The sequence below is a fragment of the Lepisma saccharinum genome, chromosome 23 (assembly GCF_977018435.1).
Source record: "Lepisma saccharinum chromosome 23, izLepSacc3.1, whole genome shotgun sequence".
Classification (NCBI taxonomy): Eukaryota; Metazoa; Arthropoda; class Insecta; order Zygentoma; family Lepismatidae; genus Lepisma; species Lepisma saccharinum.
In genome coordinates this window covers 12,407,125-12,435,057 of record NC_139251.1, presented here as the reverse complement: position 1 = coordinate 12,435,057, position 27,933 = coordinate 12,407,125, and positions in this window count along the sequence as shown.

Below are 27,933 nucleotides of genomic sequence, written 5' to 3'. Positions count from 1 at the left end.
CAGCCGCTGCTAGTAAAGCTGAGGATACTGGTTTAAATTCTTTTCATGGATGTTTCATGGAATTCATAATAAAGGGTATATATAAATGTTCACTTATTTTCGCAGCACTATAGTAAGAACACAATCGTAACATACCTTTCAAAGGGTCCGTTGAGTTCTCTATCCAGAAGCACCGTCCACTGGCAACGAAGTGGGACGGTCGAATTCGCTTGTACGTTTCTCTTACATTGGTCTGCTGTGTGGTACGTACTACTACTCGGGCGTCTAACTCAGCAACGTGAAGACTAGATATTTAGTTTTGCATGATGATGCTAGACGTATCAAACTAAACATTACGCGTGGACGGCAAGTCTTGCATGAACTGAGTTTGACGACCGCTTGAAAGACGGATGTGCTGGGGTTCTGTTTTCAAGCAAAACGGAAGACCAGTCGTTGCATGTAGTAGGGATGGCCAAACGGATCCGGATCCGAAAAATTCTGATCCGGATCCGAGAGTTTAGTATATCAATCCCATTATAATATTTCCACACCTTAAAAGGTATTATTAGGGACACTGAATTTTCGCGATGCGCGAAATCGCGAAATGTGAAAAAAATATGCAATTTTGAACATTCTGCACGTAACTACACCCCCAATGATGAAATATGCATTAGTTTTATTCGCGAAGTAATGCGAAATGTGTGCTTTTCCACGAAATGAACGCTTTTTCGCGAAATAACCGTGAAATATCATCAAATTAAGTAGAAAACACGAAAAAACCGGCAATCGAGGTTGTGTGCGCAAACTGTCGATTTGTAACGAAACGTTTGCCTAAAGTTTCCTACCACTTGCAGCTGGAAAACGTTTTATCTTCGATCACATCAGGAAGACGTTGCAAATTGGGATTTCCCATGCACATAATCTCAGTTCGAAAACTTCGCTCCCTGTCAAGCTGCATTCCTTTCTTCCCCCGAATATGCAATTTAGAAATGAAGTGATTTTGTGTTGATGTTTTCTTTTTGGTTGGACACCTAAGTACTTGTGTATGTGTACAGTATATAAAAATGAAGTAGTTTATCAATTTAGCTCCTTTGTATGTTGTTTCCTCTCATGATGAAAAAGTGTGTGCCAATTTTTCTTTTCCATCGCTGGTATATACCGCTGATCTAACATTTTATTTACAGCTCTCCTCAGTTTTTATTTACCATAAATTTGTCTCCCTAGGTATTATGATCTTCGATTACAAAGAAATTTTTCATTAGTTAGTAGTTAGTCCTATAAGATTTTTTTTTCAAGTGTTGTTCCTAAAATACTTTGCTACGCATCGGCTAACACAATCGCGCACAAAAATAATCTTACTTGTTTAACATAAAATATCAGACGTGATTTTGTAAATGCCATTGAAACGAATATGAATTCATTCGAATGTATTGGAAATGGAAACACATATAAGTATGAGACATTCCATTCCAGGATGAAACCTTTAACACATTTAACAAGATAGAAATGTTATACAAAAATTATACAATTGTTCTACAGTTACAGTTTTAAATATTAAAATAAAACATAATAATATATGCAGTGTTATATAATTACAGTAGTTGGAAAATAGTTGGAAAATAATAATAGTTGGAAAAGAAGTTTGATCTGTGGACGGGGATAGAGAGAACTGAGGAGCTGCGTGATCTGGTGTCGCGATCGTGAAATTCGTGAAGAAATTGGAAGCGAGAGAGAAGATAGGAAGGTGACTTGAGGTTGAGAACTTTGTAAAGTAAAATCAGAGTGTGCAGCATTCATCTTTCTTGCATACGTAGCCACCCCAATTTGAGAAAATAAGGTGATAGGTGGTCCCAATATTTTAAATTAAAAATGTATCGTACGCAGGCATTTTGAACACTCTGCAGACGTCTAGCTGACTCACCTGTTAAGCCGGAATACGCTACGTCACAATAATCTAAATGGCATAAAACTAGGGACTGACATAGTTTGGCCTTGATAGAGGTGGGGAGGAACTTGCCCATGCATCTTATAGAATACAGAGATGCGAAGGCTTTTCTACACGCCGAACTTGTGTGATGTGACCATGATAAATTTCCATCTAATACAATTCCCAGATCTTTAACAGTTTGGTTAAATGGAATGCTTGAATTAAGTATTCAAGACCCACAATCGTGGTTTGCTCTTGCATTCATTGACGATTTTTTTTTACTTTCTGTGTCCATCTTAATTTGAGGATGATCATAATAATAATAATAGTAATACTTATTTACGTGATAAGCGAGATTTGACAATCAGGTATACCACTATGTGCAAATTGGTCATACAAAATTACAGACTTGAATACATTATTATAAAATAATACTATGGATCCTACAATCTTATACATCATCTTAAATTCAAATTGTAGGTTTCAACAAGATCAGTTACTAAATCTCTGCCTTTATTTAGACATGTAAGAATTGAGATATTCCTCTGGGAATATCTGGGAATTTTATAAGATATATTATTCAGAAAATATTCACTGTCTATTTGCAAAGTTATTTAGACATGTAAGAATTGAGATATTCCTCTGGGAATATCTGGGAATTTTATAAGATATATTCTTCAGGAAATATTCACTGTCTATTTGCAAAGTTATTTAGGCATGTAAAAATTGAGATATTCCTCTGGGAATATCTGTGAATTTTATAAGATATATTATTAAAAAAATATATTCACTGTCTATTTGGAAAGTTAAGATCTTCTGTAGAAAATGTATTCTTTTCATTTTTCCTTTGTTCTAAGGTAAACATATTCAACTGTGTTAACCATTCAGAATAATGTTGGTCATAGTATTTTCTTTTAATAATAATAACCTGATAAAAAGTTTTTGAACTGATTCAACTTTTTGAAGGTGACTGGTCGCTGTCGGAAACCATAATTCATTACCGTATTCAAGAAGAGGACAAAACTATCGTTTTACACAGGTATATTAAGGTATCTTCTTTTTTAAAAACTTTCCATGAGAAAAATATAATAATAAAACTAGATTGGGGGTGGCGTTCATTCAATCTCTATCGTCTGCATGTTCATCATGAATTTCGTGCTTGCACATTCAACCCACAAGAAACATACTTCTCATTTGGTGCAAACTGAAAGTTCAGGTTATTGTTAACGTCGCGCCAGTGATAGTGCAACAGACATAGAAACTTCAAACCTGTGAAGAAGTGAATGGCAGAAACCAAGCATGTTGATGCACACGATTGCAACAAGTAGGCGGATGAGCCCCACGTTATGGCGCCACTTGCAACAAGTAGGCGGATAGCCCGTTGCCAAGACACACGACACACCGGCTCGGTCCCCTCGACAGACAAAGACCGGGCGTCGCTGCCTACCAAATATCTTTCTGTTATTAATATATATATGCCACGACTACGCTCAGTTCCTGCGGGGCATGGGACCCCGCATCCCAAAGTTCGGGTAAGGGTCTGTTTCAAGATAATAATATAATCAAAAGTTAAATTTACACTTACATAACCAAGACTTCAAATTATATTAGCCCTTTCTCATGCTTGAACTCCACCGCAATCGCACCCGCATCCCACTGACCAGTGAGGATACGCATACGATTCGCGATTGAAATCAGCATAATCAATTCTGGCGTCCTTTGGATTGATAAGGCCTCCGCCTCACTGACCAGTAACGGCGGGACACCTCTCCAACCAAAAGGAAGTCAGTTAATTTATACTTATTAGGCTAACTTACTTCAAAGAAATACCAAATAACGATTATAAATTTATTTACTAATCCATATATATGTTAGGATAAAAGAAAGTATACAATCTTCAGATCGAGAAAAATTTACAATGCCAAAATTTAATTTCTGTTCAAATAACTTCCGAAAAACATAGACTGAAACTTGCTTTCTCATAAAATACAATCCAGAGAGCTCCCTCTTATATATATATATATATATATATATATATATATATATATATATATATTGTAGAGATATGGAGACCATTAGACCGAGAAAACCTCGTCATGTTAATATTCACACTTGTTTATTTCCTGCACTTGTCCGACCAGCGAGCGATCTCAAGAATGCGCTAGCTTGTAACTTCCGTAAAAACCAGGAACTGGAAAGGCAAACGCGTGGATCTAAACAGGATCTACCGCGTTTGAAAGGTTTAACAACCTTTCGACGCCTAGAATGATAAAGGCAAGCTCCTACCCGGAGCTCGCTCTCTTTTGATTCTGACACTCATCGACGCTACATGGATAACTAGTCCGATTACTTTACAACACGTTACACTGCTAACTACGACGATGGAACACGGAGTTACCGCTGCCTAGCATGCTACAAGGCGCAAGGGATCGCTTGGCTTGGTGAACTGAGGGTCGCTGGATAGAACCTTGGAACTGTCACGATTCGGTCTGCGAGAAGCATTAGGACAAGACATCACACACATCTACCAGGTATGAACAAGCGTGAATAACCTTTTACACCAACTTTCCATATCTCTACCCTCCTACGGAGCAGGTTTAGCCAACAGACATTATTAAGCTCTACCTAAATGTTTAAATGAAACTTCCCTGTACCTCTCTAGAGCCCAGGTAAACGGGCTTACAACATGGTGGAGTTGCTTCAGGCCCTTTTTGCAATTAAGTACCCTCCTGTACGAATTGCTTTACATTAAATTATTCTCCCCCCCCTCCCTCCCACTTTGGGAGCATTTTTAAAGTAAATTTTTAGTAATTCCAACTCATACTCCCACAGTACGCTTAAGATGCGTCAGACCCAGTGACAATTATGAGTATTACCCTATGGAAAACAACCCCTCTTTTTCTTTTATGCCGAGCCCCCCCCCCCTTTTTCAACAAAATCTAGTTCTTCTGCATAACATGTATTCAAGCATCATTCACACAGGAATGAGAACACTTGCTTATACTTATTTGACCAGCGATATATTAATGACATAAATAACTGTATGCCCATACTTTCATTTGTTCTTTGGTCAGCACGACGAACCTTCGTTTATGAATACGTCACAGATAGCGTTGCACGAACACCTAGATTCCTCCCTCGACCAAATCATAGAGTTAGCAACTGCAATCACGGCAAGTCCAATAAATTCACGACCTTTAACCCCAATTCCCTCCCCTCCGCTAACACGGTTAAGGTCTGCTAATAGAAATTACCCTCAATTTGTCCTTGGACTGCAAACACCCGACAGAAACCGACCCCAACCCTTAGCAAGTACCCCAGCTCCCGTTTCAACTTCCTCTAACACTGTTAATAGTTCTGGTAACGTAGCTGTACAAATTTCCACCACTAACATGGCCACCCCAATCCCCACTGCATTGTACCCGGCACCATTTAGCGGAAATGACCCTAAGCACATAACTGTATGCCCATACTTTCATTTGTTCTTTGGTCAGCACGACGAACCTTCGTTTATGAATACGTCACAGATAGCGTTGCACGAACACCTAGATTCCTCCCTCGACCAAATCATAGAGTTAGCAACTGCAATCACGGCAAGTCCAATAAATTCACGACCTTTAACCCCAATTCCCTCCCCTCCGCTAACACGGTTAAGGTCTGCTAATAGAAATTACCCTCAATTTGTCCTTGGACTGCAAACACCCGACAGAAACCGACCCCAACCCTTAGCAAGTACCCCAGCTCCCGTTTCAACTTCCTCTAACACTGTTAATAGTTCTGGTAACGTAGCTGTACAAATTTCCACCACTAACATGGCCACCCCAATCCCCACTGCATTGTACCCGGCACCATTTAGCGGAAATGACCCTAAGCACATTGACTCATTTTTCCTCAAGTTCCAAAATGTAGCACACGCCGCAGGATGGACGGAAGCTAAGCGTAAAGAGATGTTACCTTTATTTTTCACTGACACCGCTTTAACTTATTTTCATGACATACAGAAACGACCCAATTTTGTAGACTTGACATACACCCATATCAAAGACGAGCTAAGTACGCTATTTAAGGGATCATACCTATCAGGAGATCCTGTACAGATAATTCTCCAAAAGAAACAGATGATTAGTGAACCGATCCATACCTATGTTATTACTAAAAAGGCATTAGTCCAGCAATACTTCCCGAACGCCACTGAAGAACAAACTCTCTCTTACATCATCACGGGACTGCGAGCCAAATACATTGGCTGTTTAACCAACAAGCATTTTGCTAGAACAGAAGAATTAATTGCCCACCTACAGAATTTCGAACGCCAGCAGTCATTAATTAATTCACGTATGTTGGAAGAGAAATTGGAAATAGATCAGGCAATTGCTCAGGCAAGCTTGCCCCAGACATTCAACCCGTCACCACTTCACAGCTGTTCGCATGCACAGGTCTATTCCCCCCTCCCCAGTAATTCTCACACCTTGACTCAGCACTTTGTACCATACAACCAGTGTCCATCTCCTTCTCTCCCACCATTGACACATCAAGTCCAAAGTCCACAGTCCAATCCGGCTCTCGTAAATAGTTCCCATACAGTGTATCAAGGAATGTATCATATACCGAGTTCTGATAATGTCCGCTGCGCGGCGACACCATCCATAGCCGCTGTGGAACACGCTCAAAATGCCGCCTCTGGTGACGAAATAAACAAACTTTCGTCACAACTCTCGACCTTAGCTCTGCACTCAACCGAACAGATGAACGCAGGGTCTCTCTTCAATCTTTGCTCAAATGTACTGGAATTTGCGAAAATGGCTAATCAAAACGCACATAACAGAGGTTTCAACAAGGGGAATAATAAGTCCTCTTCCTACAGAAATAATAATAATTCTAGAGCTAATCACAGAGGTAACTTTCGATCGAACTCAAGAGGCCAGTTCAGAAGTAATGGTAACAAGAGGTTTCAACGTCGAGATCAGGCTAATCGCGACGATGCAAATACCTCAGCCTGCAAGTTTTGCGGTCGTTATAATCATGAGAGCGACAATTGCTTTTACAAGCCACAACGAGAGAGTGATTTAAACTAAAATCGTCTTCGACTTGCGGGAACGAAATCGAAGATAATACCAGATTAGATAAAGTTCCTATAATTGAGAGAAATGGCCTATACTTTATTAATAGTAGCATACAAGGAAAACAGGTAGATTTACTTATTGACGTGGGTTCCCAAATCTCAATTTATCCTTCCCACCTTCTCCCTACTGAAAGAAAAACATACAAGGTACAATCCACAATCCAAGGTGTGTCCGGATCGAAACTGAGTGTGTCTGAAATTGTAGTTCTTCCTATCATAATTGGAAAGCGTAAATATTCGCACCCATTTAGAATAGTAGATTCAACTAACGTCCCTCCCCTTTTAGGAAATGACTTTTTACGAACGCAGAGGTGCGAAATGTCGTTGAAAGACAACACAATAACTCTTTGTCATTTAGGACGTACTCCAAATTATAGTATTTTAAGATCAAAGTACAAAACTCACCAGGTGTCGCATGACATATTTACCCAAATTGAGAATGTAAATGTGTATGAGGGAAAAGCTACCCTTTCAAACACAGTTCAGTTAAGTCCACGATCCAAGACTTATATCAATTTGAACATTACCACTACAACACCTAATACCCATAAGCCTGTACTTTTTACACCATCTGCTTCCCTTATGGCCCAGCATCCAGTAGTCCTTCCCAATGATACAGTAAACACTCAGTCACCTGTAATTCCCAGAGACAACCCTATAGAAAAGACTAATCCTGACAAGAAAAATGATGATGATGATGATGACTTATTTTTTCATCAAGTATTTCATGCACAAGCAGCAGATTTTGATATTAGTTCAGAACAACGTAAAGACCCCTATTTCAGAGACATTATTAATGTTTTAGAAAACAAAGATAAAGCTAGTGACCCTAAACTAGAAAAGCTTTCGTATTCTTATGTACTCAAAAATGGAGTCTTATACAGGACTAATAAAATCAAAACTGGTAATCGGGATAGACTTTGTATTCCTCATGCATTAAGAAATCAAGTTTTCGATCTTATTCATGCACACAAAATGAATGGAAGTCACCAAGGTGCACAAAAGACATATAATTTAATGCTTATGCGTTATTTTTTCCCCAATATGAAGAAATTTGTGTACGATAAGGTTCGACATTGCATCCCTTGTCAGATCTCAAAGAAACCACAAGGTTCTAAACCGCATACGCTGCAAACATTTCAACCAGCCCAAATTCCTTTCCAACGAATTCATATTGACGTATGTGGTCCTTTAGTCTCTTCAAAAACGCACAAATACAAATATTTCCTATCGGTAGTAGATAGTTGTACAAGGTACGTAATAACAGCTCCTTTGGCTAATCACGATGCACAAAACATAGCAACAGCCCTAGTTGAGAAAGTCTTTTTAGTCCATGGCATCCCGGAAACGATCTATTTAGATCGTTCAACACCCAATTCAAGTTTACTCTTACGAGAATTAGCTAATATTACAGGCGTACAACTAAAATATGTAGATACTTGTGCCCATTTCACGAATGGATTAGTTGAAAGTTCATTTAGTTACTTAAAGAAAGTTATGAGAGTCTTTGTGTTAGAAAAGAAAGCTTCATGGTGTGACTATTTAGCTAGCGCAGCGTTCAGCCACAACGTTACAATCCATTCTGGATCCCTCCAGAGCCCGTATTTTACTTTGTTTGGCTACAACCCAAGGATCTTAGCTGACGCAGTCCTTCCTTCGAACCCCGACAATGTTTCCCAGACGAACGCACAGAGACTTGAACTCCTGACCTCCATACGTAAGACAGCACATGACAACCTGCATAAGCGTTACGAACAGCAGAAAAAGTACGCAGACAGCACTTCTAGGAAAATACAGTACTCACCAGGACAACATGTATGGATTCTAGATGCCACTCCGACTCCAGGTGTGTCAAAAGCCTTTGCGTCCTCTTATAAGTACAAAGGAACTATTCTTCGCAAAGTTAATGAGAATTCCTACGAAGTAACTTACATCGCCGGCAGGAATAAACAAAAGACTGACACTATTACTATTTCTAGACTCAAAGCCCGCTACGACTAGTGCCATGAAAACCCCACTAACATTCATTAACACGCCACTACGTTAACCTCCTCTTTAGCCTCCTCGCTCCGTACATTGCACATGCTAGCATTCCCTGATTCAGCATTTTCTCACGCTCATCGACTCCCCTCCCCCCTCTTTCCACTTCCAGTGCTCGCACTGCATTTCTGCGTTAGAACGAACTCATTTTTATTTTTTAATACAACATGGTCATTTTTATTTTTAACAAGACCAGGATTATAGAATGCTATCTCAATCGTCGGAACATTTATAATACATCTCTTGCCTAATAATTTTTTTTTACAGATATTTTAATGTTATTTTATATTTTGCGATTCAACGCATAGTAATAGTCAGAACATATCACTTAGCTGATTTGACTAATAAGTACTTAGTGTGTTTATGATCCTAACTAGCAAATATTTTTTTTTCCCCATTTGCTGGTACATATACGCTCAAATGAAGAAAAAAGTACAAAGAAATAAAGAACGAATGAACTAAGATAGAACAAGATCAATGATTTAAAGAACAAATGAACTGCGTAGAACTTGCTTGAACAATTGGCTTTTTGGCCATAGCAATTTTTTTTATTTACGCTTAGGTGTAACGCGAACTGCTTCTTTGAAAGCTGCAATGCACTAAATATGTTAATAAAGCATATAATAAATATAGGCAAATGTTCCCACTCTCTCCTTTAATTTTATAGTTCAAATATTGATAGCATACAACATGGTATAGCTCATATCCCATGAAATTACAACCTACTCTATTTTTCAATGAACTATTACACAAACATATTACTTACTCTTTTTCACTTCTTTTTCAATTTTTTTTATTAGCAGCGAATCGAAGGCGCTTAAACCTTTGTCCACAAGACACGTAAAATTCTTGCAATTGCTTTTATAAACGACATTTACACATATTACAGAAGGAAATGTCTCGTAATCACTTAGTTCGTTCTATCATCGCTGAATTCCCCTTTCTTTTCTCATTTCAGACCCCTACAACAAGATGTCTCCAGCTCATTATGCTATTATCGCATCCATCGTAATAGCTCTTCTTGGCATACTTATTTTATTGGCATTATTAATTATATCTTGCTGTCGTTCCCCCAAATCACCTGTCACCACACCCCAACAACAATTAAAGAAACTTTCCATCAGTGCCCCGATTGCTTTACAATCACTTTCGCATGCCCCGGAGACACCAGTCATTCCCACACCACCCCCTCTTCCCCCGGCCCCTTTCACTACTGGTACGAAACAAATTAATACTCCAACTCAATGTACCACCATTCTTTCGAAAGGACGCCGACTTCCGGCACCTCAAGTCAAGCCACCGCCGCCCCCGGCCCCTATCCCGGCTAAGCCGACTATTCCACCTATTCCCCCCCCATTCCCCCCCGGCGAACTTTCCCGACAACATGGTAAACCTGTTAATCATAAACAGGCCCCCTTAAAAACTCTACATCATATAAGTAATAACGCCCCTTCGCCGTCATTCAAATTAGACATTACCTCCCCTCCCCCCCAAAATAATTCACCAGTTTTAACTGAAAGTCCCTTTTCAATTGACTTTATAACCCGTCATCATTTATTGTAAATCTGCTCCACTACCTTTTGCTTTTTCCTAATTTTTCCCTTTTTGCGCTTGTTTCATTTTCTCATCGCCACGGATGCTACCGGACCCATGACGACCACCGGCTTGTACCATCGAGCGACAGACCTAGGCTCATCGCAGAGACCAACAACGATCTTGTGGAATTCCGGCACCAACAAGGACCCGTTCCCGTCTGGACTCATGGCTGATCTTTCCATCTCCCACGCCGCGACCCAGATGTGGAGCGCTTTACCCAGGACGTCTCTTGACCCAAAGCGCCATCGCAAATTTGACTTCCAGACTCAACTTCGCTGACGTCACGGCGATCTTCATCGCCAGGCCACGCCCACTCCGTGCATCCTGCACTTGTTTACTGACGACACATGATACTTATTGTTATCTTACATCGGCTACAAGTGTTCCGGTGCTCAGCTACTTCAACTACCGTAAGGCACACGCACTTAGTACGAACATATGTCATTTACAGTGCCAAAGTTAGTGCCCATGGGTACTACCCATATTGGATTAGAGATACGTCTCTTTCTTTTGTTTTTTTTTTATTATCGTCAGCTGCACAGCACGTCCAGCCTATGGCGGCATGCAGTTTACAGAGTTGCCATAGGTAACATACCTCAAGGCTCCGCCCAGCATTGTGTATGATCCGCCGAGTGTACTTTGAACTCAGCAAACAGAAAAAAAAAAAAAAAAACCGCTTGCGGTTCCCGGCGTTTCCTCACACTGTGCTGACATGTGTTGTTGTTTTTTTTTTTATTGTGCTGTCATCACTCCATCAAAACTAGTTCAGTGTGACACTTATGTAATTATTTTATCCATGCCTCAAGACTTAGTTATTGTGCTCGTACTTTTTGAGTTTATAAGAGGCTATAACCTGCAGTTTTCATTTTTTTTATTATTCTACGTGTTTTTCTATTTTTTTTTCTCAACGGTGTTTGGTGCCACGATATGATATGACTATTCTGGTGATTTCAATTTTTTTTTATGGTGATGCGATTCTTCTAGTGATTTACTGTATTGGTTCTACGAGTTTGATTTGTTAATAAATCCTAATTTTTAAATATAATCTACTCCGGACGAGGTAGTCGACCATCACAGATTGGTTCGATTATTTCAACAAGGGGAATGTAGAGATATGGAGACCATTAGACCGAGAAAACCTCGTCATGTTAATATTCACACTTGTTTATTTCCTGCACTTGTCCGACCAGCGAGCGATCTCAAGAATGCGCTAGCTTGTAACTTCCGTAAAAACCAGGAACTGGAAAGGCAAACGCGTGGATCTAAACAGGATCTACCGCGTTTGAAAGGTTTAACAACCTTTCGACGCCTAGAATGATAAAAGCAAGCTCCTACCCGGAGCTCGCTCTCTTTTGATTCTGACACTCATCGACGCTACATGGATAACTAGTCCGATTACTTTACAACACGTTACACTGCTAACTACGACGATGGAACACGGAGTTACCGCTGCCTAGCATGCTACAAGGCGCAAGGGATCGCTTGGCTTGGTGAACTGAGGGTCGCTGGATAGAACCTTGGAACTGTCACGATTCGGTCTGCGAGAAGCATTAGGACAAGACATCACACACATCTACCAGGTATGAACAAGCGTGAATAACCTTTTACACCAACTTTCCATATCTCTACCCTCCTACGGAGCAGGTTTAGCCAACAGACATTATTAAGCTCTACCTAAATGTTTAAATGAAACTTCCCTGTACCTCTCTAGAGCCCAGGTAAACGGGCTTACAACAATATATATATCCATATCCCAGCTTAACTTGGTTTCAATAAACAGGTGACAAATTAACAGTAATGATCGACAATTTCCATTAACCAAAACCAAAAGAAAATTACATAAACTTCTTTCCGTAAATAACTATTTGTGCTTCTGTCATATTTTCACTTCAGTATTATGTTCTTTAGAACTCTCGAGGTATACTACCCTCTTCGCGGCCAACCTCCAATAACATTCATAACTAAAGATAAGGGGAGCCTGTCTCTACCCAATTACCAAAGCCATCTCTCGGCCACAAACTACAAATGGTCGCTTGGAATTCCATAACATAACAGGGGACACTGTCTACCCTCTTTGGCTACTTACATTGCAAAAGCAAAACAATAGACTTTTACATAAAACGAATTTCTATAAAAACATTTACTCGACCGGTCACCTATTATAACTGTTTCAAAATTATATCTAACATAAAACCAAAATAAGAAAAACCATTAAACGTTCCGGATACTCAGACTTTAGAAACGGACGTAAAACTATATAAGTTATTAGATTTAAGAGACATCCTCTGACCAGAGGTATGCTCTCGGATTTAAGTATCAAAGAAACAAATTTATTTAAATGAACCTCCTGACCAGGAGAATTCAGAATGATTTAGAATAAAAATTAACTCGACGAGAAGGATGTATATCTTGAATTTATATCGGAGTCACACTGACCAGTACCAACTTCGATAGAATTTATGAAACAAAATTTTAAATTATTAAGCTTAATTATGTATAAATCAAATTATTTACAAGCCTGCCAAAATCCCCTTTAAGGATCATGCTGACCAGCACAAATCCAGAAAGGTGGCCTACGGAAAACTCAGGACATTGTACAAGGGAGAGCTGACCAGCCACTCCCCTCACAACGCCTGTGTTCTCCCAGCCCTGGACCTCGACAAGCGATTTAATCACCTAACGATTCCGGAATCTACTGCTATACTGAATTAATCTGCCAGCGAGAACGCTGATATTTATACTTGCGAGATTGCGCAATCCTATTTCTCAACAAAAGATTTCGACAAACTGAAAAGTTATTTTTAGCATCTAACAATTACCCTTTCCAAAAGACATATCCAGAAACACAATGCAAGCTAAACTTATTTACAAACCCACGCAGCGCCGAACGAAAAGAACTCATTGTTGTTAAGGGTGTAGCGTCAAATCATCGCCGACAAAACATCGCCAACAAAACATCGATGGCACAAAACATCGACGGTACAAAACATCGACGGTACAAAACATCGACAGCACAAAACATCGACAGCACAAAACATCGACAGCACAAAACATCGACGGCAAAAAACATCGACGGCAAAAAACATCGACGGCAAAAAACATCGACGGCAAAAAACATCGACGGTAAAAACATCGACGGCAAAAACATCGACGGCAAAAACATCGACACCAAAAACATCGACACCAAAAACATCGACACCAAAAACATCAACGGTAAAAACATCGACGGCAAAAACATCGACACCAAAAACATCGACATCAAAAACATCGACACCAAAAACATCGACATCAACATCGACAACAAAAACATCGACACCAAAAACATCGACGGTAAAAACATCGACGGCAAAAACATCGACACCAAAAATATCGACGGTAAAAACATCGACGGCAAAAACATCGACGGCAAAAACATCGACAGCAAAAACATCGACAGCAAAAACATCGACGGCAAAAACATCGACGCCAAAAACATCGACATCAAAAACATCGACGCCAAAAACATCGACGCCAAAAACATCGTCAACAAAAACATCGACGCCAAAAATATCGACAACAAAAACATCGACGGCAAAAACATCGACGCCAAAAACATCGACGCCAAAAACATCGACGGCAAAAACATCGACATCAAAAACATCGACGGCAAAAACATCGACGGCAAAACATCGACATCAAGAAATCGACGGTAAAAACATCGACGGCAAAAACATCGACATCAAAAACATCGACGGGAAAATCATTTTTTGACAAAGTTTTCCACACTAATGAATTCAGATCTAATCCCGAATATTTTGAGATTGGCTACCCTAAATTATAAAGTGTTTCAGTGAAACGAACAATGTGTAATGAGCGAACTCAAGTTTCCAACTTATAGTGCTACCGTGCTACCAATGTAAAATGGTCATTGTTGTAAGAACGGCCCGCGAGGTCGAAACACGCCCTCTCAATAAAGACGTTATTATTATTATTATTATTATTATTATTATTATTGATAAAATTACAAACAATGAGGTTGCGCAGTGAACGTGACTGTTTAGTTTCTGGTAACCATTTATCACTACTCGCCGGCAGCGTTTGTCGTCGGGGGAAAGGGAAAGGAAGGCTCCTCCGTGTGAAAGATGAAAAGACCACCGACTATTGTTATTCCTTGTTCATTAGACGCAGGAGACCGAAATGACCAAATACAAATTGACTTTTCCGTAGTGACTTTCTTTCGGTTCATGCACTGGTATACAACGTGTGCAAGTAATATAACTGCCCCCTTGCAATATTGTCTCGCCCCCTTCCCCTCCAGACATTTTCCCTGGGTGCCGCACCACGAAGCGCCGTCACTGTGTATCGATACCGCTGTTGAATTTCAATCAAGGGGTCCGAAGTTCGATTCCCGGTGGAGGATAGTTGCATAGTGGTATGGATTCTTTAAACTATCGGTTCAGTTCCGATTAACCCTTCGTGGGTCACACGAGAATAATTACCTTGTTGATCGCTCACGGTGCCAGAGACCGGGCTCTTAATATATGTTAAATTAAAGGTCTAAAACACCAAATCCTCAATTATTACGATTAAATATATATATATATATATATGTAGTTGTTTTGAATCTGAACCTGAGAGATTAATTTAAAGTCACATATAATTTAAACAGTGTGATTTTTTTTAATAATGCTATACATATATAGCTTAATTGCAAGTAGTCCAACAAGGCATTGTATCTTCGAAAGCATCTTAAGAGATGCAGGATAGAAACTTATTCCTTTAAGGATCCTATCTGTAACAAGATGGGCTTGCTTTGCGAATGCTACGACAGTCATAAATTATTTCCGTAAATATTTGACATCAGGAAATAGTCTCAAATACAAAAGTAACTGAAGTAAAGGCAATAGAAGAGGACTGCTTTCGCAAATGAGAATGGCGGAAGCAAGGGGAGCATTGGCCGTCTAAAGTTTTCAGGTTTATTAAAATTTACAAGTCAATGGTACTTTTATTGACCTCTTCGGGCCAGAGGAGCAATTTTTAAGATTTCACAAATGTGACAGTTGTTTCACAAAATAAAAATAATATTGAACGCTATTTTTATGACCTAGAAAACTTTTTAATCCTCTCCAAAAAACTTAAGCGGCAAGTTCGATTGTGACCCCCTAAAGTTAGATTCCAAGTTACGCCCATGAACTTGGATAGAGAAATTCCTCGTCAAACAAAAAAATAGATAATTCGTGGCAAAATGATGTCCAAATGTGGCGGCGATTGGTTTCCAAAACTGGGAGGGAGAGGACAAGGACAGTTTACTTTCCCTTGGTACATAAGGTTTAGCATAGTGCGAGAGAAAATGTGGCAAAATGTATGGGGTGGTGCAACTGCCTCCCCACGCCCCCATAATCCCCGTCACTAGTTAAATGTGAAAGAACATTTTTCTACTTTGCAGCAAATCATGGGTTACCTTCGTAATGGGATTGGTAACTGGAGGTTGAGTGCTGTATTTATTCCCTCAAATGTAACAGTTGTTTAACAAAATAGTCCTGGATATTATTTTTAAGGAATGGAACAACTTTTTGATTCTCGATTAGTGCAGTGGCGGCGATTAGGTTGGCACGGGAGTGCAGATGCCCCCCCCCACACTATTTGCCACTTTTGCCCCCACATTATGCTAAACCGTATGTACGAAGAGAAAGTAAATCGTTCTTGCCCCCCCCCAAAGTTTTGTAACCCAATCGCCTCCACTGCATTTAACTGTTAATGAATAACACAAAGCTTATAAAGTTCGTTAAAGGCAATTTTGAACGTTTCAGCTTTCTGTAGTTCATAAATTCGGAACTTTCTGAATTGAAACTGCCAAATCCAATTAACAATTAGTAAAGCCTTCCCTTAACCCTCGAGTACTCGCGTGGCATCCCGTAACACGGATACTCGCGCGGGTGACAGTTGTCACCCATAACGTATTTTATTTATTTCGAAAAGACTTAGTAGTATGATTGACTGTATTATAAACTCGAGAAATGATGAGCCCCCCTCATGCAGATTTGTCTACACTTGCAACAAGCTCAACATGCCCATATGAGCTCTTTGCTCAAGTGTGGAACCCTGTCTAATCCAAGATTTTTGTAAAAATGCCCTCGGGAATTTCCTGTGAAATGATGAGCCCCCTCAGATTGATTTGCCTACACTTATAAAAGGCACATCTGTGAGATTGTTGTCCATAAATTTGTTAAAAATATGCCTCTCTTGATATTTTTTTTGGCCACACCTGAAACTATGCCAAACGTATTAACACACACCCACACCCACCCACACCCACCCACACATATTTACTTCCGGTCCACTTCCGGTCCACTTCCGGTCCACTTCCGGTCTACTTCCGGTCCACTTCCGGTCCACTTCCGGTTTACTTCCGGTTCACTTCCGGTCCACTTCCGGTTTGAGTTCAATTGGCCACCAGGCTCAACTTATATATCTAATATTAAAATAATGTAATTATTCTAGAATTGCTCCGTGACTCTCTCATTTCTTACATCATAAACATATGATTTTTCACCTATGAGAATGACACTACAAATGGTGTCATCAGGTAATGCCTCGTGGAATTCACAGATAATTTTAATGTTTGTCCTGTCATTCACCACAACTTGTTTCCTTTTTGAGGTGTTGATGACAAACATGGGTCTCCGTGTTTTGAATTCATCTGGTGTGTAATACATGTCAGTATTGCCTGTAGTGACTCTTTTGAAAGCCGAAAATGCCTCATATAATTTGAGGAAATCATCCTTGGAAATATCTAAATTGTAATTTTCTCTAGGAAAAACCTCATTTCTGCCATTTTTAAGATATATGTTCTTGATGTTGCAGTTATCAAATTTACTTGAATTTTTTTCCTGATTGTTGTGTCTTCCAGTCTGAAACAATACTACCACAAAATCCGGCATGTCGTATTGTATGCTGGAGAATGAATTTGTAGCATCAAACTCATAATAAGAACCAGTTGCGGGCTTTTGTACGCATTGATATGTATAAAATTGCAGAGGAATCTGTGGATTTTTTATTATATCAGCTTTGTATTTAAGAGCATAGCTGGCCTCATATTCAACAACAGGGATTCTTAACTCCATAGTCTGAATAATGCATTTGCCCTCATCAGGTAGGGTATTGGGCAGAGCTTCTCCTGTAGGGTTTATTGCACTGTACCTCATCAAAGCATTATTATCATTTGCAGCTCTTCTAAATGTAATTCTTAACCCACCCTTCCACATGATATCTTTGTAATCTGAGAAGAATCCAGGCAACAGGCGCATAGGGAACAGCACTGTGTGGTTCTTAGATAATATTTTCTCACCAGCTTCAAATCCACCGATTCTGTAGTAAGAAGCCTCGGTTTTGGATAATTTTAGTGTGGCCAAAGCCGTGGAGGTAATGCCGGGATAATCCACTCTGTTTATAACAACACCATGCTTTCTGATCTCAATTTCAGAGAACAGATGCGGCACAAAATTATCCACCAATCTTATATTTGAATTTGCCGGATAATCTGTTCCATCGAGCTTTACAACATCAAATTTGATGTATAGATCTGCTCTGTGGGGGTGTATAAAGCCGTCCCCTACATCAAGATCAACCTCTATTTCTGTGTTGGGTTGATTTAAATTTGCAAATGTCCTCCTGTTTGGGGGGAATGATTGTAGCTCATAACTCTCAATATTTTCCATTGTATGTATTTTTATTTAAATGTTAATCTCTATGATAGCAGTTGTTGTGGCTCCAGCAAAATCAACTAATTCTTCTTTTTCATTAGTGACCATCAACTCAATATAATCGATTCTATTATGGCACACAGGAAAATATAATGTTGGGGATGGATTGTAGATGATTGGCTCCATGAATTCGGAATTAGGTTTGAATGTTGCAATGATGCCGGTTTGTTTGTGAGTGCCTATGCCATTTGATTTGGTGATCATACCCTCGGCCACATTACAGTGAATATTCAGAGTCTCTATGGCTAAGAATTTGGGTATATTCATAGCAGTGTGTTTGATGCCTGCTTCAAGTTTTGTGTTGTTCTCAAAGCCTAACAGCTCTCCTATAGTACCCAGATGCACTGTCTCTGTAGGAGACACAATCTCTACTCTGTGAGTGACAGAATTTTGACTTAAAACTATACCTCTGGGTAATTGAGCATTTAGAGTGGACAGATTATACTGCCCTGGAGTGATGACAATTTTTTGATCCCCAACTGCAATTGTATTGTTGTGGTGTGTAATATTAGGTATCAAGTACATGCCGTAAAATGCTCTGAGAGCTATTGTTTTGGGATACACTATGTCATCATGTAATTTGAGTTTCAATATTGAATTTTGGCTGGTGAGATGGAATACCCCCATGATGTTTCAGATACCACAAGGCTTTTTGAAAATTTTCAATTGATGGTTTATTTATTTGAGACATATATCTGAGAACAGATAAACACAAATGTCCACAATTAACATCTTTGAAGTTTTGAACACGGGCATTATTGTAATAAAGATTAGCTGATTTTAGATATTTTACTAAATTTTCAGGTGGAACACCTCCAAATGAATCAAAAACAAATGCCTCATCGTTTAAATATTTAAGATAACAAATCCAGTGAGTGCCCTGATTTTTGTACTCATCCAAATTAACAATGCCACACTCTTTGTTGAGTGGTTGTTCCGGTAAAGAATCAGACATGTACACACCCCTAAAATGTTTGATGCCCAGTGGCTTGATTAAAGCTTCAATATCTTGGTTTGTAAGCGGTTCTTGTTTTTTTTTAAACTTATTCATGGCTCTCTTAACACCTTTGCCTTTTTTCTCCATTGCCAGGTTATGGCGCCTCTGCTCATCTAATTCTGCCCTATTTTTCTTGGCATCTATTACCGTTTTTGCTATGGCAGCTGATCCCCCAGCCAAGCTCCCAACAGCCCCGAGAGCAGCTAAGATGGCCGGGATAGTAAATATGAATCCCCCCACATGTGATTTTTTCCTGGATTGCTGTAATTTTTTTAATTGGGGGGTGCTAAGCAACAATTTCATACCATGGCCCTTGGCAATACAAGAGCTTTTTTTCTTGCGCTGCTTTTTGGTCAAAAGGCTATCAATAGGCCCAAGAGATTTGAGACCTGCATAAGGTATTTGATACATAACACCCTTTGCCTTCATTGTAGGTTTATTATATACATATTCACAACCCCCACCCCAGTTTTTGTTTGGTACTCATAGCTATGGTGGTTCCCAATGCTGCTATTTTTTCACGTAAAGATGCATCTTTGCTTACAAATCTACCAAATGCAGCCTCTTCTAATTTCTTGTCTGCAACATGTCTCTTGTCAAGATCAGAATGTGTGTTGTATGCAATGTCATGGTCTCTACAAGCAGCATCTAAAGGATTAACACCAGGGTCCCCTCTGTTTAATCTATGGTCCAGTTTTGTGCCTGGACCACAATACTGATAGCCTGGAATGTGTAGTTCAAATGGCAGCTTGTTTATAATGTCATTAACCAAGCCCCGACCCTCAGAAATATTCCAAAATTTAGGTGGTAGAGTATTAATAATTTTTATGAGATATCCAATGCCCTTAGGGTCATTCACTATAAAATTAGACAATTTTGTGCTTATCATGTCCATAATTCCAACCTTTTGATTGTAAAAATTGTGGTTGCCAGCATTTTCCTCCCCGGCTATCACCAATAACCTATCTACAAGTTTCCTGACATCATCAACCCACACAAATTCTTTAGGCAGGGTGTTGTATTGTTTGATTCCACTACCTGTCTTGATCTGTGACCATATGGGCTTGATTAAATTATTGTATTTTGCCCCACTGCTAGACTTGACTCTTTTTTGTGTGGGATCATTGTTCTGGTATAAAGCATCTGATTTTATTAATATTTCTTTGTAATATTCATAATCTTGATCTGTATAGCTGCCAGGCCTTTTCCTAGTCATCAGTTCCCACAATCCAGGTGTTCCGGGGTACTTAACAAAAGCACCTTTTTCTCCGAGACGAGATTCTGAATAAACAATCAGATCATCCCCCATAAAAGTTACTCTGAAATTGCCAATTCTATGTATGATGCTGCCATCAAGCTCTGTGTCAGCATATAAGCCAAACACCTCATCTTTGTTGTCTTTAGGTGTGGTTAAATATTTTTGTGCAAGAAGACCCAATTCAATAGGATCCTGAGTAGCTTCAATTCTTCTAGGAGCAACAGGACTAGGTGTATGAATACTGGAAAGTGGGGTGAATGGATAATCTAATATGTTCCTTGCAGCTACAGGTACAAGCTCTGTGATCAAATTTTGATTTTGCTCTGTAACAGTTTTGATATTCTTACCTAAATTATTAATAGCATCAATTACAGGCTGTTCTGTTTGTTTGTGTTTTTCATAAATTCCACGGTTCTCTGATTTCCATCCCTTAAATCTTTTTACAAGATAATCTCTTAATTTAAGATCATCGATGATTGGTCGTTTCATGGTTGTTTATTTATGTCTCAACGTCTAGAAAATCGTTGATTTTATTTCTGTATTTGCCACTATTGGGTTTTCTTGTCATATCAATTGTGACAAACCCATAACTGTCCTGGTTCCAGCACCTACTGCAAAACTTGGAAAAATCATTGTAGCTCAAGTCACCACCTACATATTCATCATGTATGTGTTTGAGGTTGGTATGATCTTGATGAAACACACATATAAAATTGCTGTTGTCTCGGATCAGCTGCTTCGGAATTTTAGAAAAAGTCTGTGCCAGGTAGAAACAATCAATGTTTTTGTGTCGGCCCTGTGTAAAGAAATTTCTAACCTTGTTTTGATTATCCAGTATAATGTCATCAAACACAACAACAGAATTATCGAGACATTCATGAAGTGGCTTAACATCTGGTTCAAAAGTGGCAATATCCAATCCATCATATAGCTTCATCAACTGCTGATATTTTAATTGTTCCAAGCTCTTAGAGAAGATATACAAGTGCCTGTTTTTCCAGTCTAACCAGTTGGGTGCCAATAAAAAATTATCAACCATTAGTGTAGTTTTACCACAAGCAGATGGCCCAACAATAAGACATCTAATATTTTCAGGCAGCAACTTGCCATTTCTCTTATTCTGCTGTTCAGGTTCTGGCAGCCTTTTTATAACATCCCAGGTGCTCATATTATCACTTTGTCTGCATCGATCCAGCTGTTTTCCGGATGACCCAGCCATTTGACAAGTATCTTGTTGCCTTTTCTGCGGATAATTTTTTCTATGAGATATGTGTCAGGCTGTTTAGTTTTGCTGAGTTCTTGTTCATAGAATCTGCCTTTGAGAATTTCTCCTCGGTGATCCTTTATTATATATGTGTTAAGGGTCCCGGGTTTAACTTGAACCACTGTAAATAATTCAGTGCTCCAGTTTCTTGTAAAGGCTCTTTTGAATAAGTGCTTATATTTGCTGATTCTTACTTGATCACCCACCCTGTATTTGGCCTTTCTTGTTGTTGGCTGGTATCTAGGATAATAAACAGTCCTGATCAATTTTTGCTCATCAGATGAAGTTACTTCAGAGGGTTTCATGTTGATTGTGGAATGGACCGAGTTGTTATATTTATGTAGAAGTTCTGGAAGAATATTAAGCCATTTATAATTACCTTGAAGTGTAAATTGTTTATACATAAGATTTTTTAGGGTTCTGTTGAATCTCTCTACAATTGAGGCTTTGAGGTCACTGTAACTCGAATAATGTTTTATTGCCTGGGTTTTAATAAATTGTTGGAACACAGAATTATAAAATTCTTTGCCATTATCTGTTTGCAAATAGCGCGGTGATCTTCCACTCTGATTGATGATTGTCCTGAGGGCTTCTGTAACACATTTTCCAGTCTTGGATTTGAGTGGCACAGCCCAGGCAAATTTTGAAAATGTGTCTATTACAGTGAGTAGATACTTGTAGCCCTTGTTGATTTTGTCTAAGTTTTTCAACTGCCCACTTGCCAACTCAATCAAGTCGCTCTGCCATAAATCATCTATGCCCTTTGTGACTACTGGGAGTCTCTTATAATTATGTCTGGCCTGTCTGTGTAATTCATCAACAATAATTTGTCTAGACATAATATGTAAACAAGAATATTGCAACTATGGGGTGTTCAGCAGCTGAGACTACAGGATTTTCTAAATATAATTTGTCTCCTATTTGTATTTTAAATTCCAAAGTGCCATCATCTTCAGTATAGGCTGTTTCCAATGTATTGGGATCTGTAAAATCCTCTAACTCCACACTGGTGATTTTTGGTTTGTTGTCAGCATTTGTTATTGATAAGGTGGGGTAGTGGTGTGCCTGTGGTTGTAGCCAATATTTGATCTTGATTGGTCTCAGTGTGCCCCCAACAAAAAACTGGTAATAAAATTGTGCAGGGGACAGCATATATATTTTGCCACCTGGTGTAAATGGTGAATCATATTCTTTGTTGGGGATGCTGTACAATTCAAGAATTACTGTATGTTTTGGATTCTCGATTATGCCCGTTATTTCTTTTTCTGCTGTAAGCAATCTGCTTGTTACAGATTCAAGGTGCTCATTGATAGTTCTAACAACATCATCATGGCCTGGCTTGATTTTTATGTCCACAGCAAGTCTCTTGTATTGTTGCACAATTTCTTGAAGCTGGGTGGCAAAAACAGACAGAGCATTTGCTTGATTGGATTCCATGGTCCCTAGCTGTTGCTTGATATTAGCTACAATTTGTTGCAAATTTTCAACAACTGCCAATTTTGAATTTTGAGCAGTAAGATCATGGACCTGTCTTCTGATATCCTCAAACAGAGCATGCAGTTCATTAATATCTTGATTGGTTGGTAGAGTGGCCACTGTCTGAGTAAGTTGTTTGATCTCTGTCTGGATATTCTTGATATCTTCTGATTTCAATATCCTATTCACTGCCCTCTTAATATTTTTAAGTTCCTGTGATGTAGGAAGATTTGATACTGTATTCTGCAAAAATTCAAGTGCCAATTTCACATTGTTTAATTCAGTAGCATCAGCCACATTTTGCATAACATTTTGGAGCAGGGCTATATCTGCCTGAGAGGGTGTGGATTGTTGTAAAATTTCAAGCTTTGTTTGGATATCATCGATCAAGTGATGAAAATGAGATAGCTCAGATTCAGTGTTGAGGTTTTCAAGCTTTGTGATTTGGTGCTGGACACTGACAAGGGTATCTACAATTCCAGGCAATCGGGATTCTAGTACATTTGCCAAATCACTTTGCACTGCTGCTATTGTACCCTCAAGATGGGTTATGGAACTTTGAATTTTTCCAAAATCTTCATATGTTTCAAGTTGCAGCTTGATGTTTGCAACACTCCGAGTTATTGCATTCAAAGCATCAGAAGATGGCAAGTTGTTCATAAAATTTTCAAGTGTCTCAATTTTTTCTTTAACCTCGGCTATGGCATTGTTCAAGGGGTCCAGATTAGGTATCTGGAGTGACTGAATATGTTCTTTTAGAGTGGAAATCACTAGATCAAAATCTTCTTGTGATTTTATGCTTTTGACAATTGTTTGGAGCTGTGTCTGGACATTATTTATCTGCTCTTCCAATTGTTGTTTCAATTGCTCAGAGTTGTTAGCCTGGGTCTTAAATTTGGCTTGAAGAGCTGCTACAGCTTCTTCCAAACTTTGAAAATTATCCAATGTAGCCAAATCAGTATATTTCTGAAGCAATAATTTAAGTTCCGAGTCAATTTTAAGAAGAGGGTCCATGCATTGTGATTGTAAATTTGTAATTTCTAGTTGAAGACTGGCATTGAGTGTGGTTTGTAAAGCTTGTAAATCACTTCTCAATTTCTTGACTCTGACATCAAGCATCAGAATCTCATCACTGTGATCTTCATGTCTTGTATGGCCAAATAAATCATTAGGCATTTTTGTTTTAGTGGTTATTTATTATAGAGTATCTGATTCTTAATTCTATAAAAAAAGGTATAAGCTTGTCATATGACCCAGGGACCTCAATATATAAGCAGTCACCAGCAGAAACAGTATATACAGTGCCAGAAATCATGTTTGAGTGCTTAATTCTATAAATATTTCTCCCTACTGAAATCTTAACATCACCCTCAGGAGTTGTAATAAATTGCAATTGCCCACCTACAGGTAATTGGTAATGATTTAAATTATTGTTAAATATGTACAATGTTTTACCTGTTTCATCATCATTATCTGTAAGTATGCTGTTCAGATGAATAATTAACAAGCCACTCAGTTTAGACAGCATATCAGAAGAGGCTTGTGGTGTTGGCAGCTCCATAATAGCCTGTTTTTTGAACCCAAATAAGTTCATAGGCATGTTTATTTATTTCAAATCATGCTCTGGAATTGGGCATTGTTTGCCACTTTTCAAATCACAATGCCCCCAAGGTAAAGTATGTATGCCACATGATAAAATGTATCTCTTATCATCATGTGGGTCCAGGGCCACTTTTCTTACAACATTTGAAGTCAATAAGTGATCCACACTCTGAATTCTGGATTCTGTTGTTTTGATTAAATTCTGAGATTTGATGCAATTTTTATAATCTTCAAATACAAGCTCTTTTTCCACAGCTACTTTGCCAATGCCCTTGGCCTTTTTGACAACAGCACTACATGTTTTAAAACTATACACCTTGGCACTTAACCCAGCAAATTCTACAATAGCATCACCACATGTCTCATCTTTTAACTTGCCAGGCACCTTTTTGTTGTGGGGTTGAATTATTGTATGTTCACTGGTATCAAAGTATTGAAACAATTCAGGCTGTGACATATCTTGATAAACATCTTCTGTTTTAATATCAAGAACAAAACTATCCGTATCCATGTACATCAATTTTACACGATCACCATAAAAAGGTTTCAACACATCATAATACAATGTTAACATATGTAATTTGGCCAATTCCAATATTGCAGCCCCTACATAAATAGGTTTATCAAACTTGATCTTTGTTTTCTTCATGTTGAAAAGTGCCATGTGCTCATCATAAATTCTTCTATAATTGAAATTAGGCTTTGCAACCAATTTTTTGCTCAGGCTGGGGTCAGTAATTATTTTAACATCGGTATGTTTTCTGACATTTTCAATTGTTTTGCCATATACAGAATTAACCATCAATTTAAACAAGCCCTTATCAAATTGGCTCTTTGCAGATGTTCGAAGCTCTGTATTTGTATCAATATATGGTTTCAACCATTCTGAGTGCCTGAACCTCAAAACTTTTCCAACTTTGGTCACTTGAACACCATGATTCATCAGGAACTGGAGGTTTTTGTAATATATGACATAACCTTGTTTCGGCTCCAGAGTCATCATGAGCTTCTTCTGTTTAGAGCCAGGTGAGCACTGAACCTCGGGAATTGGGGGCAGATCAGAAAATTTATTGTGCAAATCATCAGGAATTATCAGATCAACCTCTAAGAAGAGGCCATAGTCACTGTCATCAAAGTCCTGAAGATCTTCAATATTGAAATCTTCAACCCACTCAAGCCCTGCATATGGCAGTTTTTGCATCATGGCATGACCATAAAGGCTGTTTGCATCTACATACAGTATATAATTTGATGGCCGTGCTGGATCATAATCAGGCATATATTTGTTATTTGCTCTGGCATATCTCTGGGAACATTGCACCATCTCCCCTCTTATACATTTCTCCATAAACAGATACGTATCTTGATCTGGGATCAGATCCAATTGCATTTTAGTGTTCAAAAACGTTGCAGCCCATGCTAGGCCCGGGGCACTGTAAAAATATACTGGGTCCAGTCTATAATTTCGCATGGAAGATTTTCTGAATGCCTGTATTATATCAGCTAAGAGGGTGACATCAAGTTTCAAATATGCCATGTGATAATCACCAAATGTCTGGCAATTTAAATTGTTCCACATCAATTGGGCATGGTGATAATCTTCATCAGTGATTCCAGATCCTCTGATTCTGCTGTAAAACGCTTCTTGTGGTGGCAGGGAACACTCATCAAATTTAGAAAAATCTGTGACATAATCATATGGATATACACCCTTCCGCCTAATTAATTTCAGGTCCAGATTTGGAAACGAGGCACTTGTGATTTTGAATTGATCATTAGGTAATTGAGTGGCCAGTGTGGGCAGGCTAGCAGATAAAAATCTGTAAGAATCAAGAAATCTTATGTGAATAGAAACACCATCAACTTTAATTATCTTGCTAATAGATATATATTTCTCATCATTTTCAGCTAAAATATTTAAATTCTGCTTGTCAAACCCCTCGTATCTGATCAGATGATGAAAATCATAATTGGATGCTCCATGGCAAAATATGGGGATAAATCTTGGTCTCTTGATCTTAATATTGCAGCTTTTACACAGGGCCATTAAGAATTTACCATCTGTATGAGAATGGTGATGAACCTTGATATTTGTATCTGAAAATTCACAATCACATACCGGGCATTTTTCTGCATTGTTGAAATCTTCAATCTGTTTCTCTGTTAAAGGCAACATAGGCTTTGATATTAATAAGATGTTAGATGCTATGTCACGGCACTCATTTTCTATTCTATGTGCAAATATTTTGATGGCATTTGGTCCCATGTATAAGTATGGCTCACTAGCTACGCCATCCCGTATAACTGTATAACAAAAGCTGGAAGGTTCATGTAGCTGGTATGGTGTACTTGAAGATTCCTCAGGATCTGGATTGCAGGATGCAAAAGGTTTGAGGTTTGATTCAAAATCACAGACAATATATACTGGGTGTTCCAAGAAGGCTTCAAACTTTTTGAATTTGCAATTTTCACTTGGATTAGGCATTACCATATGAACAGGTTTATGGTTGCCACAGTATTTCAGATGCTCAATTAACTTGTTTTTTGCAATTTCTGTGTTACATTCAGGAACCCCCTTCACCATTTTTTGACCATCAAATATAGTTAAACATCTTCGGCACAACTTAAATGTTCTATTAGATTTGTCTAGTTGTGTTCTCACTAAAGCTTCAAGATTTTTTATCAGAGTATAATGGTATGTATCATCCCCTTCAATTAAGAGCAGATCAATCGGAATAACAGATTCATCATCAAGTGTACTGATTCTGAGAGGTGCTATCGGGCAATTGCCAGTAGAACAAATAAATATATTAATAGATAATTGCTTGCCATTGATATGCCTGGCCCCTTTTTCAAATTTATCAATATTCTGAACAGACATTGGATATTCTAAACCCTCCATTGCATCGTCAAAATCATGTTCATGCTGT